A 21,253-nucleotide genomic window follows, 5' to 3' on the forward strand; every position below is an offset into this window, starting at 1 on the left:
TCCCATCATCCTGGCCATTGGCCTGTTGACTGGGGCTGATGGGAGTTACAATCCAACAACATTGGTAAGGCCACAGGTTTTACACCCTTGCTCTGCACACAACTAGGCCAAGCAAGGGTTTGTGCAGCATGTCAGAAGAAGTGAACAGTGTTATACCCTACTTTTCCTACCCTACTGAAGCCAGTGCCTGTGAAGTGTAAGGACTTTAGCTATATGCATATACCCTATTATAGCTACTTACAGAAGAGGGTGCCTCTGAAAACATGCTCATGAACCCAGGAATTTGTTTTCAAATTGATCTCACAATCCTTTCACACACAAACAAAAATGTAGTTTTTTCCTAAGCTTTCTTCATTACAGCAATATTTTTTTGTTTTGCTACTGCTAAACTATTGAGAATAAAAAATCCTTGTTGATTTTCTTCAGCTCACACAGAGATCTACCAGTAGATTCTAATCTACCTTCTCTGTTCTAGATCACTCTGTTCTTGGATCTAGGCAAACCCTCCCTTATAAAACAGAACCTTTAAGAATTCTTCCCCAGGGAAATACATTTAAAAACACACAATACATTTAAATCACCCCCCCAAAGAATGCTGGGAATTGTAGTTTACCCCTCCCAGAGCTACAATTCCCAGCACCCTTAACAAACTACAGCTCCCAGGATTCTTGGGGGGAAATAATGTGATTTAAATGTACGATGTATATACAGTGATATAGTCTTTGTGACCCTTTGTGGGACTTTGCCTGGATTGTTCTAGTCCCAGTCAGCTTCCGTTAAGTGCCTCTTCTTCCCCAGTACCCCTGCCCCCTTTCCATATTTGCTATATTCTTTGGACTAAAGAAACCTAAACACCAGTTGGGAGGGCTGTCAGGAAGAAGCCATATTGTTTATTTTGGGAAGTTCACCATGTGAGGCATAAGGGAACCAAAAAGATCTTCAGCTTCAAGATCCTCCATGGTGCAGAGTGGTAAGCAGCGGTAACACAGACAAAAGCTCTGCTCACAGCCGGAGTTTGATTCCAATGGAAGGAGGAAGTCAAATCTCTGGTAAAAGGGGTCGAGGTCCACTCAGCCTTCCATCCATCCGTGGTCGGTAAAATGAGTTCCCGGCATATGCTGGGGGGTAAAGAAAGGCCAGGGAAGGAACTGGCAATCCCACCCCATATATACGGTCTGCATAGTAAACGTCACAAGGCGTCACCCTAAGAGTCGGAAATGACTCGCACTACAAGTGCAGGGACACCTTTACCTTTTTTACCTTCAGCTTCCTGGATAAAAGCCAGCCTGCACCCTGGTGTTTGATTGGGAATGTGGATGAGCCACCTATCATTTCTGCCAAACTGTCCAAAGAACCCAGATATTCAGTCCTACCCTTGAAACCAGGTCATTGAGAGCACTCAAAAAAGACCTTCAGCATCTCCCTGTCCTCTGGTATGGTGTGTGTTGCAACCTAATGAACTCCTGGGACCCTCCTGTCTCATTGTATAGAAACAGTAAGTTCCCTAACTCTTATCTCCTTCCTTCCCTCCCTTTTCCTTCATAAAATTAGGAACAAAAGAAGAGCCCTGCTGGATCAAGCCCGTGGCCCATCTAGTCTCACAATAGCCAACCAGATGCTTATGGGAAGCCTGCATGCAGGACCTCAACAGTTCCCTCTCCAGCAACTTGTACAGTAAGGCCCCACTCATATGGCGGGTTATGTTCCAGACCCCTGCCTAAAAGTGAAACCCGCTGAAAAGCTGAACTCATTCAATAGAGTGGTGCCCGACGCCTGAAAAATGCTGTAAAAGCGGAACAAGAGCTGTACGAGCAGAGCCTGGAAGATTACTTTTAAAAAGTAATAAATTACAGTTACAGTTACATGGCCCAAAAAGTAGTAATTACCGTTACAATTACAATTGCTCTGAAAGTAACTGATTACTTTACTTTTACTCAAACGTAATTGCTACAATTACATTTTAGTTACTTTAAACAAAATTGCCTACAAGGTGCTAGCCTTGGCTGCTGCACATCTAAGTAGCCTAAAACAACATTAAAAATAAGCACACACACATAGAGGGTAGTATAATATTTTTTTTTATCCATAAGATTAATAGAATGGCATAACAGAATCTCACATCCCCTCACCCCACCCCCAACAATGATGATACCCCAACACACATTTTTTTGTATATATATATTGCCTCCAGCTCTTTTCTCCTTCCACTCCTGTCGATTTTTAAACAATTGTTTTTTCCACGCCGTCTTGCTCTCCACCTCCTCCCTTATCGCCTCCTAAGCACCCATAGAGCATGAAGGAAGAACAACGCTGTACAGAAGCCCAATCTGAAGCACATGATTTTTATTCACAAATCAGAGGAGCAGAAGACTTCCCCTTCTCCCCTCCAAGTAATGCACAAAAGTAATGCTGGAAACATTACAATTACTCCTCAAAAGTAATGAAGTTACTACTCGTTCTATTACCAGCAAAAAGTAATGAAGTTACCCACTCATTACTCAAAAAAGTAATAAATTACAAGTAATTCATTATTTGTAACTAGTTACTTCCAAGCTCTGCGTATGAGTCGGGCCTTACTCTAATTGAAAGCTGCTGTATTAGCGGAACACCGAAAAGAGGGCGGCTGAAAAAGTGGGCCCTACAGTATTCAGAGGCACACTGCCTCCCAACAGTGGAGAACAGTAGAACATAACCATTATGGCTAGTAGCCATTGATAGCTTTATTTTCCATGAATTTGTCAAATCATTTTTAAAGCCATGCAAGTTGGTGTCTGTCACTAATCTTGTGGGATGTAGTCTAATCAACTGTGAGTCCTGGCTGTGTTTTATCTGTAGAGCCTGCATATGTCTATCTGTTTCCACTTTGCATATATTCTAACCGTTTCTGTTTGGTAATAAAGACAAACTTGTGTTTTTCATCTAAAGCTGTAGTCTGTGTTCTTTCTTGCTTTCCTGTTGTTATTAGCATAGAAAGCAACACTCCTATGGTATACCATGACTGTAGAACCAGGGATGCGGAACCTGTGGCCAGGGCCGGTTCCAAAGGGCGGCCAGGTTGGGCACTGGCCCGAGGGCCCTGCAGCTCTAGGAGCCCCTGGGGGCCCCTGAGGGGCCCTCCAGTCCCCTTCCACGATCCCGTGGATTGCAAGATGAGCTTCTGAGCCGCCCGCTGCATCCCATCAACCAAGATGGCGGCAAAGGCTTCAGTCCCTTACGGAAACTTCGGCCGCCATCTTTATTGATGGCAACCCTGCGCGAACAGCAGAGAAAGGTAGGTGAAGCGCGGGGAATGGTGGGGGATGGCAGGCGGTTCAGAAGCTCATCTTGCGATCCACAGGATCGCGGAAGGGAAGCAAGGGGCCTGGGGCAGGCTTATGCCCAAGGGCCCCTGCATTCCTGGAGCCAGCCCTGCCTGTGGCCCTCTAGTTCTAGTAAGGTGGTTCCTGAGTGGATAACTGGACAATTACTTGCTTTGGATGGGGCTGTACTTCCTCTGAAATAGCAGGTTTATAATCTGTGGGTGCTTCTGGATCCATCTTTGTTACTAAAGGCCCAGGTGTTCTCACTGGCTAGGAGTGCCTTTTACTAGCTTTGGCTGGTGAGACAGTGTAATGTTCCTCCCCTGGCACCACCTGTCAGGCTCCCACCTGTGGCTACCACCAGGGAGAAACGTAGTTTTTATTTTTCTTTATCTCACGCTAGCACAGATCTCACAAGATCCCACTGCTAGGCAGCACCACCAGCCACTCCCTGTAAACAATACTGCTAGAGACTTCGCCTTGTCTCTCTATGGCTTATTGTTACTTTGTGTCTGGGTGCCCTTGCCGTCCACAACACCCCCGTATCTTTGTCTACAAAGCATACAGCCCTGGGTTGCCCTGGATACTTGATGATACACTATCTCTTCACCACTGCCACCATTTGATACTATTTCTCTGCCTTGGTAAATACCCTGCCCTCCTTTCTGGTCTGTGTATCCCCAGCCAAGGATCAGGCTTTTGGTAAACCAATAGAAGTATTTATTTGATAACACCAGGAAATAACAAGATTACTTTAGGAATGTTCAACAAGCGTATGGTTTCATATAGTGTCACTCTTTATGTTTCCAGTCATATATATTCTGCCTAAATACCAGCCAAATATAATCCAACCCACAACCAACTCCAATCCACACTCCACAACCAATCGCGAACAACTCCCCCACCAAACAGAAGCAACTGCCATCCTCTCATTTATACCTTCAGCCATTCAAACACTTAGCCAATCATTATACAGCATTCTCCAGCATTCTAACCCATGTACTCCCCCCTCTAACACAATCCACTTACCATATATACCTTAATAAACCTGCACTCACCATATTTACAGTCATAAAAATACAGGGGCATCACAGACAGCTGTGGCCATTTCTGGACCGGGATAGCCTGACCAGTGTCATCCATCCACTTGTAATATCCAGGCAGGATTACTATAATGAGCTGTATGTGGGCTGCCCTTGAAGTTGGTCCAGAAGTTACAGCTTATGCAAAATGCAGTGATACAACCACTCACTGGGGCAGGATATTGCCAACATGTTACCCCATTGCTGAAAGAATTGCATGGCTTCCAGGTAGGTACTGGGCTAATTTCAAAGTACTGGTTTTGGTCTATAAAGCCCTGTACAGCTTGAGTCCAGGGTATCTGAAATATCGTTTCATCCCTTATATACCCAATCAATCACAGCTCTGCAGGTGAAGGCCTCCTGCAGATAACATTTTATCAGAAGGTCCATTCTGCAAAACATAGGAAGTAGAACCTAAGTGTTGTGGTACCTACTTTTCGAATTCACTCCTCTTCAGTATTAGACAGGGGCCGTCTCTGTTGTTTTTTCAGCACCTACTAAAGACCTTCATCTTTCAATAAGCCTTTTAAGTAGCTATCCGTCTTATCCCAATATGCGTCTGTGTTGAAATTGCTTTGTAAAGATATTTTGTTTCTAAGATGTTTTGGTTTTTAAGATTTTTTAGCGCTTTATTGTCTATTTGTTGCCCTGGACTCCCTTTGGGAGGAAGGGTGGGATATAAATTTAAATAATAATGATAATGATAATAATAATAGATATTGCTGGACTACAACTCACACAGCCCTTGATCATTGACCATGCTGGCTGGAACTGATGGGAGTTGTAGTCCAATGTATGTGATTGAGGAGGGCACATGTGAACAGTGGTCGAATCTGGATTTCACTATTTTGGAGGATGCACTGATGAGAACAAGTGGACATTGAAAAGTGATGAGAGAAGTGCCCATTCAATTGTTGAATCTTCAAATCCTTAGTTTCTAGATAAATACTAAATTAAGTAGCCCATGTTTCCATAGGAAAGCTGCTTGGAATAAAATTTTGAAACTGTGTAAATGCCTTGTGCAACCTGACCTTTTACAGGACTTCATCATAATTGTTTGGGTCCAACATACCTAAGACAGTTTTTCCTCCCTATGATCTTTTTAATTTACTTATGATACTGGCAACACATGGACAGAAGCATTTTTGATTATTGACCCAGAACTATGGAACTCCCTGCCCCGTGACAAGAATTTTGGAAACAATTTTGTGTAATATCTTTTTATTTGCTTTATTTTAGGTGGCAGGGGTTAAGTCAGCAGAGCGTTGAGCCTTCATAATCTGTTTTGTTTTTTTACATCATGTTTTAACTAGATATCTGTTTTGTTCTGGTTGAAGTCTCAATTTTTCCTCACCATTCAGATACTTTTTCCTCTCACCTTTATTGACCATAACATTTTCTGGCACTCACAGTTGACCTTTAATTTGAACTCTTACATGAATTGAAGCACCTGCTGTGACACCAAATGAAAACTTGATTTCAAATGCCAAGAGAGAAGTCAACAAAGAGATAAGAACTACTGGCAACTGGCTAGAAAGTACAGTTGGACGGGGTGTATTCAACTTGTTCAGCCATCAGTTTCATAAGATGAAGTCCTGCAATCACAACAATATTGATGATGGCTTGAAAATTACACATTTAAAGGAACACATTGGCCCATTCTGCTCTCTGAAACTAAAGACTCTGTTTATCATTCTGCTGATATTTTTGGTGGAGAGAGGTAGAAAAAGAAAGATGATAGAAAGTTCTCAAAGCTTATTACAATTTGTTCCAATCTAATGGCAAACATATGTTTTGAATTTTGCAGCTGCATATATTAGGGCTCCACACCACAACAGCTTTTGTGTGTGTGTGTGTGTGTGTGTGTGTGTGTGTGTGTGTGTGTGTGTGTGTGTGTGTGTGTGAGAGAGAGAGAGAGAGAGAGAGAGAGAGAGAGAGAGAGAGAGAGAGAGAGAGAGAGAGAGAGAGAGAGAGTAGCAAACTGCTTAGAGCAGGGATAGCCAATATGGTACCGTCCAGATGTTGTTGGACTCCAGTTCCCATTAGCCATGCCAGCATGGCCAAAGGTCATGGATCAAACAATATCTGGGCAGCACCATGTTGGCTACCCCTTAGAAGATTGGACTAGGGCCTGAAAGACTAGGTTCAAATTCCCACTCAGCCATGAAGCTCATTGGGTGACCTTGAGTCAGTCACACCTTTTCAGTTTACCCTACATCTCAGGGGTTTTGTGAGGATAAAGGAGGTATGTGGATCTTGTAAGTTACTCTCAACTCCTCGACAAAAGGGCAGAAATAATAATAATACGTATTATGGTTGCCCCTAACATTTAGTGATGCAAAAGGTGTGATGAGATGCAACTGTATTACAAATTTCCCTGCCCTCAGAAGATGCAGTTAATAACTGGAGGAGCAACAGCAGGAGAACAGTGATACATCTGTGTCTTCTCTCTCCCTAAAGAGTTACTAAGGCAAAGCAAGTGAAGGGGTATTGCTGCATTGTGAATTTTATTATTCCCACTTCATTTCACTGGTTGCCAAATCCAGGGCAGAGGGGAATTGCATAATGAGATACATGCAGGGCAGCTGATTTTGGTAGCAGCTCCACATCAGCTGTTAGAAAAGCAGGACTGTTCCAATGTCTCAAGCATTCCTCAAGCAATTTGCTACAGAGATTCTGATTCTGGTTAGTAATCGCTACTGAGAATAATCTTCAGCTCTGGTTCATTAATTAATGAACCAAGACAAGGTTGCCACTCTGAGATGGCTCACAGATGCTTCTTACTAAGGAACCATGCAACAAAAAAGAAAAAGCAAAGCCTTATTATTCCTGCAATGGTCTAGAGCAGCCTTTCCCAACCAGTGTGCCTCCAGATGTCGTTGGACCACAACTCCCATCAGCCTCAGCCAGCATTGCCAATGGTCAGGAAAGACGGGAGTTGTGGTCCAGCAACATCTGGAGGCACACTGGTTGGAAAAGGCTGGTCTAGAGATTCTCATTCCAACCTACTTGGACCTGTATTCCAGACAAGGAGGAACCACACAGGAAAAAAATGCCTTCTTGTGGCTGTAGTGGTTACAGGCTGCAAGTCCCTAGGAGATCCTCATTTCATCCTACCTGGACCTGCAGTTCAGGCAAGCTGTTGCTGCTACTCATTGATTCTAATAGTAGTACACAGCCTTGGGCTGCAACCCTAACCTATTTACTTGGGAATAAGCACCAGTTAAGTCAGTGAGGTTTATTTCTGAGTAGACATGGTTATGGTTGCACTGTTAAGTCTGTTTGCTTGCTTTTTTTTAATTAGAAAGAAGGCAATTTCTGTCCTGGTTCTTTTCATTCCCTTTTCTCTCCAGCATTGGCTGCTCTTGACTGCAGATGGATAGCAAGGAAAAGCAGCCAACAGTTTCCCAGATACTGTTCTTCTTACTTTGCCAGATATGAATATGTCTCAAGTGTAACATTGTTAATGCCGCCACTTCCACAACTATTTTGAGAAAATGCAGCAAGGAAGTGGTATTTTAAAGGGATATTCCCATAAAGCAAAAGAAAAAAAAGGGGGGAAGAATAAGAAAACAGAGGAAAGATCTAAACCAACAGGACTCAGAGGGGTTAATTTTATTACTTATAGATATTTGGGTTTGGATACTCATAATTTGTAATTAGGGATGAATATGTGATAATTTTGCCACTGGGCTTATGCAGACAATTAGCAACATTTTCGGTAATATTCCACTGGTGATCTGTTTTAATTTTATGTGTGGTTTTTATTGTATTATAATTGTTGTAAACCACTTTGATTTTTTTTAAAATGAAATTGCCCAAGTAAACTTCATGACTGGGTGATTGGAAGTCCCATCTCCTAGCTGAAGTCACACTTTTTTCTTTTACATGATGCTGCACAGTAGGTGAGGGTGAGTTTGGCAATCCTGTTCACGGGAATTGGCCCAAGTGTGGGTTGTCGGGCCAACATGTCCAATATAAAGGACATGGTAAAAATGTGGTCCTTTTTATATGGAGCTGTAATGTTCTGCAGTCAGGAATGCCTCTTATAGTTTCTGTTTCTGGAATGTGGCAAGGAGCACCTTGAAACCTGGACCTAATGCTGCATATATATTGCCCTACATGAGGAATACTCTCCCCTTGATGTTATTCTGCCATTAAGTGAAATACTTTCCCCAGATATTACAGAAGGTATTCTAGTGTAAATAGTTTTTCAAGGTATTTCCTAGGTATTCTAGTGTAAGATGGTATTACTTTGTTCTTGACTCCTGTTGTGCTGTTTCTGTTTGTACAGTGGGCTTTAATATATATATATTAAAAAAAACTATTTTAATGTACACTGCCTTGAGAGTTTTATACTGAAGTGAAGAGTGGCATATAACATTTCTTAAACAAACAGATATTTTGGCTTCACAAATGTAACCACCAGTTTCAAATTTTGAAAAAGACTCTGACTTTCCAAATCTTTGGTTGAGTGTATGCGTGTGTGCTGGTGTGCCTATATCGAAAGACACATCAATGAATTTAATTAATATTTAGCATATTTTAAGACTCTTCTCTAAATCTGGACAAATGGCATTTTTTTAATTACCTATGGAATTATCACTTGTCCACTGATACCCAGTGAATAACAATTTCTTCCAGGTGACTACCTTGACAGATCTACTGCTCAGGCTCTCCTATAACACATAGATATCTGTCAGTGAGTATTCTCTTTTTTCATAGGATATTTATTTTAGTATTATATTCTTTCTGGAATTTATATGTTACTTTTCAAAACAAATGTTTTTTCAAAGTGGCTTAAAGTTAATGGAATAAAAACACTTAATGGTATTTTTGCCTTAATCTGAAAGGTATAGATTTTCCCAGCACATATAATTTTGATAGCAACAATACCCAATTAGATAATAACCACTGGATACACACACACACACACACACACACAGAGAGAGAGAGAGAGGGGGGGGGGGGGAGAGAGAGGGAGAGGGGGAGAGAGAGGGAGAGAGAGGGAGAGAGAGAGAGAGAGAGAGAGAGATTTGTAAATAATTTGATAACATTTTTAAAAAGTATATTTGTGATGTTCCTATATTAATGTATATATGGTAAGTGTTGTTGTTTTAGAAGATACATGGTAAGTGGAGTGAAAGAGGAGGGGGAGTGACTGGGCAGTAGAATGCGAGATGATTGGCTGAGTGTTTAAAATGGCTGAATGTATAAAAGGAAGAGTGAGAGTCGAATCTGGGGGGGAGAAGAGAAAGAGTGGATTGCTTGGTGGGGTTTGAGAGAGTTGTTTGCCAGGAGAGAGTGAAGAAGGAGGGGGGTGGAGTTCAGATTAGTATTGAGTAAAACCATATGCTTATGTGCCTTAAGAAGAAATCTTGTTAATCTTGTTAGCTTTGTTATCTGTAATAAATACTTAATTTGGTTTACCAAAGGCCTGATCCTTGGCTGGGGTTTCACAGACCAGAAGGGAGGGTAAGGTAATGACCAAGGCTGAAGGGGAACTGTAACAAATGGTGGCAGCGGTGAAGAGAATAACAATACCAGTATTCAGAGTCTCTGGGAATACTAGTATTGGGACGTTACTGGTGGTTGCCTAGCAGGGGGATCTGTTGAGATGTTTTTGCTAGAGCGGATAGGTAAACCATAAGAGAGTGCGGTCCGGACTGGTGGAGTCCCTGGTGGTGCCTAGAGACAGGCAGTAACCACGAGCAGGTAGGAACCTGACAGGGAGAGCCAGGGAAGGAGCGTCACATGTGGTGTCAGTAGCGGTGGGATATGAACAACAGAGAATCCAGATACAGTGGTGTGGCAAACAGAAATAACAAAACAAGATTACTTGTGAGAGTGACTGGCAAAGAGTGTGTGGCAAAGAGTGAGTGAACTCAAACACCATGGCTGAATACATAAAAATGAAAAGAGAGGAGCTGGTGGAGAAGTGCATAACATTCAATTTACCTCACGAGGGTAAAGGGGTAGATGAATTGAGGGTAGCACTTATAGGATTTGCAACTGCCCAGCAAAAACAACCTGTCAGAGAAGAGACCCCAGAAGGATATTTAAGCAATCCCGCTTATATAGAGTACTTGAGAGAGAAGTTAAGATGGGAGGCTGATGAGAAAGAAAAGCAGCGGGTCTTTGAGGCTGAGGAAAAAGATAAACAGCGGGAGTTGGACGCTGAGAGATTGAGGATGGAAGGTGCAGAGAAGGAAAAACAGAGGGAGTTGGAAATTGAGAGAATGAGATTGGGGTTTGAGGAGAGGGAGAAGCAACGAGCATTGGATGCTGAATTACAAGTAGAAAAGTTAAAATTTGATAGAGAGAAATTTCACTCTGAGGAGGCAAGGAAATTGAGAGATGGAGCAAAAATAAAAATTACTCCAAAGGACTTTGCTGTCTATGAGCCTGGTCAAGATCCTCAAATTTACCTCAGCACCTTTGAAAAAGCAGCTCAGTTGTGGGGGCTACCTGAAGATAAATACATGCAGTATTTATCAAACCTGATTAAAGCGGAATTGGCTGAGGTATACAAATATTTCCCCTCAGACAAGTCCGTCACCTATGCTGAATTCAAAGAAACAGTGTTTAAAAGATTCAGACTGGGGCCTGATTATTTTAGAAAGCTTTTCAGAAACTGCCAGATACAGACAGGGAGGTCTTTTGTGGAACTGGGAGCAAAGTTGATGGATATATTTGGAAAGTGGATGAGTAGTGCCAAAGCTCAGTCAGTGGAAGAGGTGAAAAGCCTCATGATACTGGATCAATTATACCATCAGTTACCACCAGAAATAAGGCTCCTGGTCAAAGACTGTTCCCCTACATCTGTGCAGGAGGCCGCAGAGAAGGCGGATCACTTCGCCTCTAATAGAACTGGCTGGGTGGGGAAAACCCAGACCATATAGTGCTGGCAGAAGGGATGTGGTTCCACAGCGAGTGAGTCCTCCATTAAAATCTGAAGGGCATAGGACACCCCAGAGTGGATCTGTGTACCCTAAAAGTGAGGAGAAATTATGCTACAAATGTGGTAGACCGGGGCACCTACGTTTTCAATGTGAGGTTACCAACCCCATTAGTAATCCTGCTCAGACAAGGGCAGTGAAAACAGAGCCCAAGGCTTTAGAAACAGCGAAAAAGGTTCAGTTTTGCCAGATAAACTGGACAGAAGTAACAGACCTTGATTCAAGTCTGAGAGAGGAAGTGAGTGTACAAGGGGCAAATTATTGGGCATTGCTTGACACTGGTGCCGCTCAGATGTTACTGAGGCCAGATTTAATAAAATCTGAAGAAATATTACCTCAGGAAACAGTGACTATCCAAGGAGTGAGAGGTCAACCAGAAAGTTTGCCTGTGGCCCTGGTGGATATGACTTGGAGAGGCCGAGAGGGCCGATATAAAGTAGGCATTAATGCCCAGCAACAAGAACCAGTAATACTGGGAAGGGATGTAATGGGCGCCCAAGGAAAGATCTATGTAGTGACCAGACAGCAAATTGGCAGAGAAAAAGAAGCCATATTAAGGGGGGCTGAAACAAACAGGGTGGAATCTGTTAACCAGCCTCAGGTCACCATAGCAACCACTAGCAGGCCTGCTGAAGAAGACAAACTGTATCAAGTGGTCTCTGGGGAAGAAGCAGAGCAATTCAGGGAAGAGCTGCATCAAGATATAAGTCTGAAGCAGATAAAGGAACAAGCTCTGACCCAACAGATTCCTTTCACTGACAAACTGAGGAATCAAGTTGTGTGTGAGAATGGGATTTTATATAGACTGTGGATGCCTGCTGAGAGAAAGGATGAATGTGAACCAGTGAAGCAATTGATAGTACCTAGCAAATACAGAACCAGATTGCTAGAGGTAGCCCACGATGTCCCATGTGCAGGACATCTGGGAATAAAAAAGACCAAGAGGAGATTGGCTGCACATTATTATTGGCCAAATATCTCCAAGGATGTAAAACAACATTGTCTATCTTGTGGAATATGCCAAAAGGTGGGAAAGAGTGGAGTAAAGACCAAGGCACCCTTAAAGCCCCTTCCTATAATTGGACAACCCTTTTATAGAGTGGGAATAGATTTGGTGGGCCCTTTTTCCAAACCCACAAGGCATGGCAAGAAATATCTAGTGGTGGTGGTGGATTTTACCACCAGGTACCCAGACGCAGAAGCACTGAGATCTGTAGAAGCCCCTGTAGTGGCAGAGGCTTTATTAAAAATCTTTATGAGGCTGGGTTTCCCTCATGAAGTGCTGACAGATCAAGGCAGTGTATTCATGGGAGAAGCGATGCAATGTATGTGGAAATGTTGTGGTCTAAAACATCTAAAGACCACTACTTACCATCCCGCCACTAATGGGCTAACTGAGAGATTCAATGGAGTTTTGAAGGGCATGATCAGAAGCTATGTTCAAGATCACCCACAAGACTGGGATGAACGGTTGGGATGCTTCTTATTTGCATACAGAGAAGTCCCTCAGGAGTCAACAGGCTTCTCACCCTTTGAACTAATGTTTACTAGAAAAGTGAGGGGACCTTTGGAACTGCTAAAAAATTCATGGGAAGGAACTCTGAGAGAGTACAAAACTTCTGTAGTAGATTTTGTATTGGAATTCCGCAATAAATTAACATCAATGATGGAAGTAGTGAAAGAGAATTTGAGTCATGCACAGGAGAAGCAAAGTTACTGGTATGACAGAACAGCCAGAGAATGTGTGTATGATGTGGGAGATATGGTTATGGCGTTCATACCCAGGAAACATGACAAATTACAGGCTAACTGGGAAGGACCATATACCATCAGAGAAAGGCTTGACACAGTGACATATGTAATCACCACAGACCAATTAAACAAAAGCAAAGTGGTTCATGTAAATATGTTGAAGCCTTACCATACCAGGGATGCACAGGTGTTGCAAGTTACCTTATTCCCTGAGGGAAGTGGGCCTGAACTTCCAGATTTGGTACAGGAAAGCAAAGACAAAGGAGGGGTAGATCAAGTGGAATGGTCAGAGGAGGTAGAGGAGGAAGTAAAAGAAGAGATTCTGAGAGTTTTGAAAACCTATAGGAATCTCTTTAGCAACAAACCTGGCCGAACCAGTATAGTTATACATTCCATTGATACTGGAGATCATGCCCCAATCAGATCTGTTCCGTACCGTGTGAATGGGAAAGTTTTGAATGAGATCAAAAAGGAGGTGGAAGATATGCTGGAATTAGGAGTGATCAGGGAATCCATCGGTCCCTGGGCCTCAAGTATTGTCCTGGTTCCGAAAAAAGATGGAACGACAAGGTTTTGCATTGATTATCGGCTAATCAATAAAATTACTGTCCCAGATGCGTATCCTATGCCTAGGGTAGACGCTATGTTAGAGTTATTGGGGGCAGCAACCATTATCTCTACACTAGATCTCTGTAAAGGATTTTGGCAAATGGAACTAGACGAGCAATCCAGAGCCAAAACTGGCTTCAGTACACCAGATGGGTTATATGAGTTTGTGACCTTACCCATGGGACTAAGGAACTCACCAAGTTCATTTCAGAGGCTAATCAATACTGTGTTGCGAGGCATGTCAGCTTTTGCAGTGGCCTATATCGATGACGTGGCCATTTTTAGCAAGTCGGTGCCTGAGCATGTCCAACACCTGACAACAGTATTGGAGGCCTTAAGAAAAGCAGGCCTCACAATAAAAGCTAAGAAATGCCAGTTTGGACTAAAGGAAGTAATCTATTTAGGACATAAGGTGGGGAGTGGGAAAATCACCCCCTTATGGAGCAAGGTGGAGGCAATACAAGCGTGGCCGATCCCCTTAACCAAAAAACAAGTAAGGGCATTTCTGGGTGTGGCTGGATTTTATAGGAAGTTTGTGAGAAATTTTGGGGAAATAGCAACCCCCTTGCATGAATTAACAAAGAAGAAGTGTTCTGAGCGTGTGGTATGGACGGATGAATGTCAGAAGGCTTTTGATCTACTGAAGCAAGCCTTGTGCCAAGGACCCATATTAATAGCACCAGACTATGAGAAACCATTCATCGTGGCTACAGATGCGTCGGACCTCGCGCTGGGAGTCGTCTTGCTACAGGAGAGAGAAGGCACTAGACATCCAGTGGCGTACCTGAGTCGCAAGCTGACGCCGAGGGAGAAAAACTATTCGTCGGTCCAGAAGGAGTGCCTAGCGGTCGTGTGGGGACTGAACAAGTTGTGCCCATACGTGTGGGGACGAAGATTCACAGTGACTACGGATCATCGGGCCTTGTTATGGTTGCAGACTATGAAAAACCATAACACTATGCTGCAGAGGTGATCCTGGGCCCTACAGGACTATCAAGTGGACTTCCAGTTCATAAAAGGCAAGGACAATGTACTGGCCGATGGACTTTCCAGGCAAGTGGCTGGGACTGCAGTGATGTGACCAGACAGAGGAACAAAGAAAGACATTTTCCCCATAGAGACTTTTATTTGTTAACGCGACGTATAAATCCTGGAACAGGAATAATACTCTGCTGTTGTTTAAGGGGGGGGAAATGTGATGTTCCTATATTAATGTATATATGGTAAGTGTTGTTGTTTTAGAAGATACATGGTAAGTGGAGTGAAAGAGGAGGGGGAGTGACTGGGCAGTAGAATGCGAGATGATTGGCTGAGTGTTTAAAATGGCTGAATGTATAAAAGGAAGAGTGAGAGTCAAATCTGGGGGGGGGAGAAGAGAAAGAGTGGATTGCTTGGTGGGGTTTGAGAGAGTTGTTTGCCAGGAGAGAGTGAAGAAGGAGGGGGGTGGAGTTCAGATTAGTATTGAGTAAAACCATATGCTTATGTGCCTTAAGAAGAAATCTTGTTAATCTTGTTAGCTTTGTTATCTGTAATAAATACTTAATTTGGTTTACCAAAGGCCTGATCCTTGGCTGGGGTTTCACAGACCAGAAAGGAGGGTAAGGTAATGACCAAGGCTGAAGGGGAACTGTAACAAATGGTGGCAGCGGTGAAGAGAATAACAATACCAGTATTCAGAGTCTCTGGGAATACTAGTATTGGGACGTTACTGGTGGTTGCCTAGCACGGGGATCTGTTGAGATCTGTGCTAGAGCGGATAGGTAAACCATAAGAGAGTGCGGTCCGGACTGGTGGAGTCCCTGGTGGTGCCTAGAGACAGGCAGTAACCACGAGCAGGTAGGAACCTGACAGGGAGAGCCAGGGAAGGACGCCTCACAATATTCATTCAAAGTTAGATGATAGGAGCATCAACATTTACTTGTAGCAAATCAAGCAATGAACGGGAGGCCTATTTTTCAAACCATTTTTCTCAGTAACTTGACATTTGATAAGATTATCTATTACCGGTGGATTTTGGTTGAATCTGTCTGGTATGCCTGAGAAAACTGTCGTCTTGTGATTTAAGGATAAAAGACACATAGAAAAGATTAAATCTTTGACTCAGAACTGGCTGCTTTGTTGGTTTAAAAAAAGAGAGAGAAAAAGTAGCCTTTAGCTGATTATGGTATACTCTTGAGGTTATCCAATGATCACTTTCCTTTCTTACACTTGATGTTTTATTTTCTTTAAAAAATATAATGCTTAAAAGTGATCTGACGTGCTGTAAGGGGGAGCACCAGAAATGACAAATATGTTAACTGATAGAGTGGGAGAACTCTATCAAACATTTGTGACAGTTGCTTTAATCCTTAACTCATGATAGGGCTGTACACAGCCTCCCCCCACCGTGGCTCCGATTCAGGGGGTCTTCAGGCCAGCCTGCCTTGGGTTGCCCTTGAGACCACCCCCTGCCCTGCCTTGGATTTGCTCCTGAATAGGCCTGCTATAGCATGTAACATATAGCAGGGAGAGCGGTGGGGAAAGGAGACTTTGAGTCTCCATCTCCTCCCCATGACCGAGATGGGGGTCAATTCTGCAGGGTGCTGTGATGTCTCCCCACATGATCAGTGCCTCAATGGAAGCATTGGGGAGGAGGCATTGTAGCACCGTCCCCTCCCGCTGAATACCTGATCAGCAGAGGGGATGATCTTGTGCTGGTGATGCTCCGCAAATGGGTTTTCTAAAGGAAAGCTATTTGTAGAGCATCACCTACACCATGCAGAATTTACTCCTCTGCTAAACAGCTGATTGGGGGGGATTGTCAGTGATGCTGAGCAAGCAACTTTAGTTTAGGAAAGCCACTAGCACAGCATCTCTCTTACTGTGCAGAATCGCCATGTGATCGATCCTGCTGGGGGCGAGGTGGGGAAGTAGCAAGCAGGCTGGAAGCTAGGCCTACCTTGTCCAGGAAGACACAGGTGGTGATCTGAGGTAGGTCTTAGCCTTGTTTTCCTCCTCTGTTTACCTCTTCATCCTGCCCAATACCCCACCCCTTGACAGCCACGGATTGCTCTGGGTCATCCAACCCGACCAATAGAGATCTGTGGCTCTGAACCTGACTCAGCTGAGACCAAAATGCCCGATTCACCTTGGGCCTGAGCCATACATGGAGACAGCCCTAACTCATGAGTTTCTTTATCAATGTTGGTTCAGAGTTTGAATGGAAATTCTGATTAAGGTTTAAAATATGGCAGGATGGAAATAAATCCAGCCGGGTTTACTACCTACTACTACTGGCACTGAGTAAGGACTGTAAGACCTCCTTTGTAATAGCTTTCATGTATGAACTTGAACTAGAATGAGGGAATTTTAATTTATTTATTATACAGCCACAAGAGTGGCTGTATATTATAGTCGGCATGGATTTTTTGCATTCTGCAATGTTAAATTCAAAATACCCCCCATGCCATTCTGACAGAGCTTGGAAAAGTTACTTTTTTGAACTACAGCTCCTATCAGCCCCAGCCAGCATGGCCACTGGATTGGGCTGATGGGAGTTGTAGTTCAAAAAAAGTAACTTTTCCAAGCTCTGCATTCTGATGCTTCCCATAAGCTCATTTCAAAACAAAACCTTACAAAACATATAGTCCTGAACTAAGAAATGCTTGCTTAACAACCCTCTCAATTTTCATGGTGATACACAAAACAGTCAGAGAGAATAAAGAGTTCAAAGTCTAAAGAGAGAGAGAGAAAGTCCAGAGCCATTTTGGACTTTTTTCTATCAGAGTTCTTATAATTTGTTGAAATTAATTAAAAATCAGGCATGTTCACACAGTACCTGTAATTCTATTACTGACTTTGCCCCATCCTTTGTCTTCTGCAGTTTAAAAGTTAAAAAAATGCCTGGCTGATTTTTAATTAATTTAAGAAATGTAGCATTGAACTCAATGTTAAGGCTGGGCATACTCAGTAAGAACCAACTGTCAGTGTTCTAAAAGCCAGACACACCGCTGCTTGGTTTACCTAATCAAGGGGCCACACCCACACCAGACCTTTATATCACTATGGACAGTCATGGCTTCCCTCAAAGAATCCTGGCAAGTATAGTTTGTGAAGGGTGCCGAGACGAGACTCCTATTCCCGTGACAGAGCTCCAGTGGCCTGAGTGGTTTAACAGTCAACCGCTCTGACTGAAGCTCTATGAGGGGAAGGGGACCTCTCCTAGCAACTCTCAGCACTCTTACCCAAATTACACTTCCCAGGATTTTTGGGGGGAAGCCATGACTGTCTAAAGTGAAATAAAGGTCTGGTGTGGATGTGGCCAGGGACAGCTTTGGTTTAAATTTGGGTGGGAGGCTACATGTGCCTGCTATAGAATAAAAAGGTGGGGAAAACCCTGAAAAAGAATGATACTGTTCACAATGTTTTCCTTTTTGAAAGAAAAGGGGCATCCCCTTCGTGCAGTGCCCACCCATCCAATCTCCTCCCCTCCCTATTCCCTCTTCCTCCCCTCCCTGCCCTCCTCCCCCCCTCCCTGCCCCTTCCCGAAGTTAGTTTCACCTATCCTAAGCATCATTGCACAGGAGTAAATCCCACTGATATCAAAAAGCATGCAAATGATCAAACCTGCCCTCCCCTCCTCCTCCCTCCCATCACCTCCCTTTTGCCCCTTCCCTCCCCTTCCAATCCCCTCCCCTTTCCCTTCCAATTCCCTTCCCTTCATTCTGCTCCACTCTCCCCCCTTCCTCTTTCCCTCTACTCTCCCCTCCCCTTCCTCCTCCCCCATGGTCAATTTTACCTATCCTAGCCATGATTGCATGGGAGTAAATCCCACTGAACTCCATAAGCATGCAGATGATCAGACCTGCATTTCCCCTCCTTCCCCTCTCCTCTCCCTTCTTCCTCCCCTCTTCCTTTCCTCCCCTCTTCCTTCTTCCTCCTCCCCTGCCCACTCCAGGCCTTCCTCCTCATGGTCAGTTTTACCTATCCTAAGCATGATTGCACGGGAGTAAATCCCTCTGATCTCAATAAACATGCAAATGATCAAATCTTCTCCTCCCCCTGCTGCCTTCTCCCAACCCTCTCCTCCTCTCCCCATCCCCTGTGGTCTGTTTCACTTATCCTAAGCATGATTGCAAGGGAGTAAATCCCACTGAACTCAATAAACATGCACATGTTACCAAATTCATCCAAGCTACACAGGAAGTGGATTGGACTATGAAAGACCAACTCAAATTATGTTTGCATTTTTACAAATTTGTAGGGCAGTACTATATCTCAGAGAGGAGGTCAGGTCTCCTGCTCCCCTGGTGCGTTCACTATAGCTACCCAATTTCCCTGCTTTTTAAAGTTTGATAGAAATATCAGTTGGCTATAGGTATGTTTTTAAACCGCAAGGTTTTTTGCCTTTTAGTGAATATTTATCTTACATATCTGAGATATTTAATTGGTGTCAGTGATAGGCCAGTGATAGTTGGGGGAGATAAATTTAGTGCCTTACCCAATAGCGGTCAGCAGGGTAGCACAGGCAGTATGACATTGCTCGCTGACTTCCCAACAGCGATGGTGGCTGATGGTTCTTGAGAGGGGGAGTGTTGAGGCACAGGAAGCTCAGTGCAGTGCGCTGGCAGGAGAATCAGATTGGCTTTGCCTTGCCCCTTCCCCTGAAAGAACTGGCAGTGACCCTCATCATTGGCTAGACAAGTTTGCTACGCTGTCCTGCTTGTGCTGGCCTACCAACCACTACTGGCTTTGGATAGTGTAAGGAGAATATTTAATTCTAATGCTACTTTTCTAACCATAATGGGTGTTGTGTCTGGAAGCCATCCATTTTGTCCTGGTCTCTTCTCTGAAAGAATAGAATCATTGCATAGGAGAGGGCCTTGTAGGCCATCCAGCCCAACTTTCTGCTCTATATAGGAAATCCAGAACTAGAGCATCCCCAACAGATGACTGTGTAGCCTCTGCTTGAAGACCTCCACCAAGGGACAGTACTGTTTTGTCTGCCTCCAGTCTGTATGTATGTACACATACCCAGTTCTTCCAACCTTTCCTCACAAATAGAAGGGAAACAACATTGCATTTTGCACTTTCTCCAAGGTGTGAATGGCAGGCAGTTATCAGGGCTGATGCCAAAGGGCAGCCAGGTCGGCCCCTGGCCAAGGGCCCTGTGGCCCACAGGGGCCCCTGAAGGGCCCCTTGTTATGGCAGGAGAGTAGTGCTCCCCTTTTGCGATCTGTGGCAGGCTCCCTGCTGCAGATCGCAGGGAGGGAGCTTCCAAGCCACCTGCCCATTCGCTTGCTCCATCTCTCTCTCTCTCCTGACTCCTGCATGCACTGTGTGCGCAGGGCTCCCATGAACCATGATGGCGATGGAGGCTTCTATAAGGGGCTGATGCCCCACCACCATCTTGGTTGATGGCAGGCATGGGCGCATGTGCAAGTAGCATGCATGCATGCCATCAACTAAGATGTTGGCAGAGGCATCAGGCCCTTAGGGAAACATTGGTCGCCGTCTTGGTTGATGGCAGGCTTGCTCCTGCAGCACAACCCCAGCATGCCTGGCGCCGGCCCTGGCGACCAGCATTTACGTAAAGGGAGAGGTAGGCGGAGCATGTTGCAGGCAGCCGTCATGGGCCTGTGTGACAGTGTAGGGGGATGCTTGGGAGCTCTCTCCCGCTATCTGCATTGTGCATTGTGGAAGGGAGCACTACCTAACCACCCTAAGGAGGGGCCCTTCAGGGAGAGGTAGGTGGTGCATGCGTGTGCAATGGCCCGGGGCAAGCTGGTACCCAAGGCCCCCAGCATACCTGGTGCCAGTCCTGACAGTTATCCCACTTTAACGGAAAGATTCTAAAGTAAACTCTTGAGAAAGGTTAGGCTGAGAGAGAATGACCCGCCCAAATCCGCTGCATGGCTCAGTGGCGATTGTTAACCAGTTCCTTCCCCAGTCCAAGTTCAATTCTTTTGGCATTATAAACCATTGATCCTTCTTGTTTTTCTTTTCGAGTAAGCCCAGCTAGGAGGCAAATATGTTAGTGAACATTTGGCTTCTGGTTTACAGGAAGCAGTTTGTCTCATGGACTAACTACAAGGAAAAATAGATTCTTGGCAGCTAATCCTGCCCAAATTAATCAACTGTGTTTCTCCCTGTAACTTTATTTATTTTATTTTTTTATTATTTGATTTATATCCCACCCTTCCCCCCAGTAGGAGAATAATTTTACAGCTCTGGCTTCCAAAAGTAACTATTGTGCATTTTAGACTTTGCCACAATTTGCTGTTAGTTTTTTTTTTCATTTCAGAATGGTACTAAGCATAATTATAATAAACAGCACCCAGATGTGCTCTCTACTTTGGATTTCAATGCATTTAACTTAGGCTGTGAGCAACTAGCTGCCTACAGCAAAGTGTTTCCATTGGCCACACCTGGAGAGGGAATGGTTTGATTGGCTGATCAGTTGCAAAATCTCTTTGAAGCGAATAAAAAAGAAACATGCACCCAAGGTGATCTCACCAGGTTTTACAGTAAAAAGGGGCGGGGTTTAACAAGCATTGTGTGTCCCCGTTTTCAG

Source organism: Rhineura floridana, chromosome 3 (assembly GCF_030035675.1).
Source record: "Rhineura floridana isolate rRhiFlo1 chromosome 3, rRhiFlo1.hap2, whole genome shotgun sequence".
NCBI classification, from domain to species: Eukaryota; Metazoa; Chordata; class Lepidosauria; order Squamata; family Rhineuridae; genus Rhineura; species Rhineura floridana.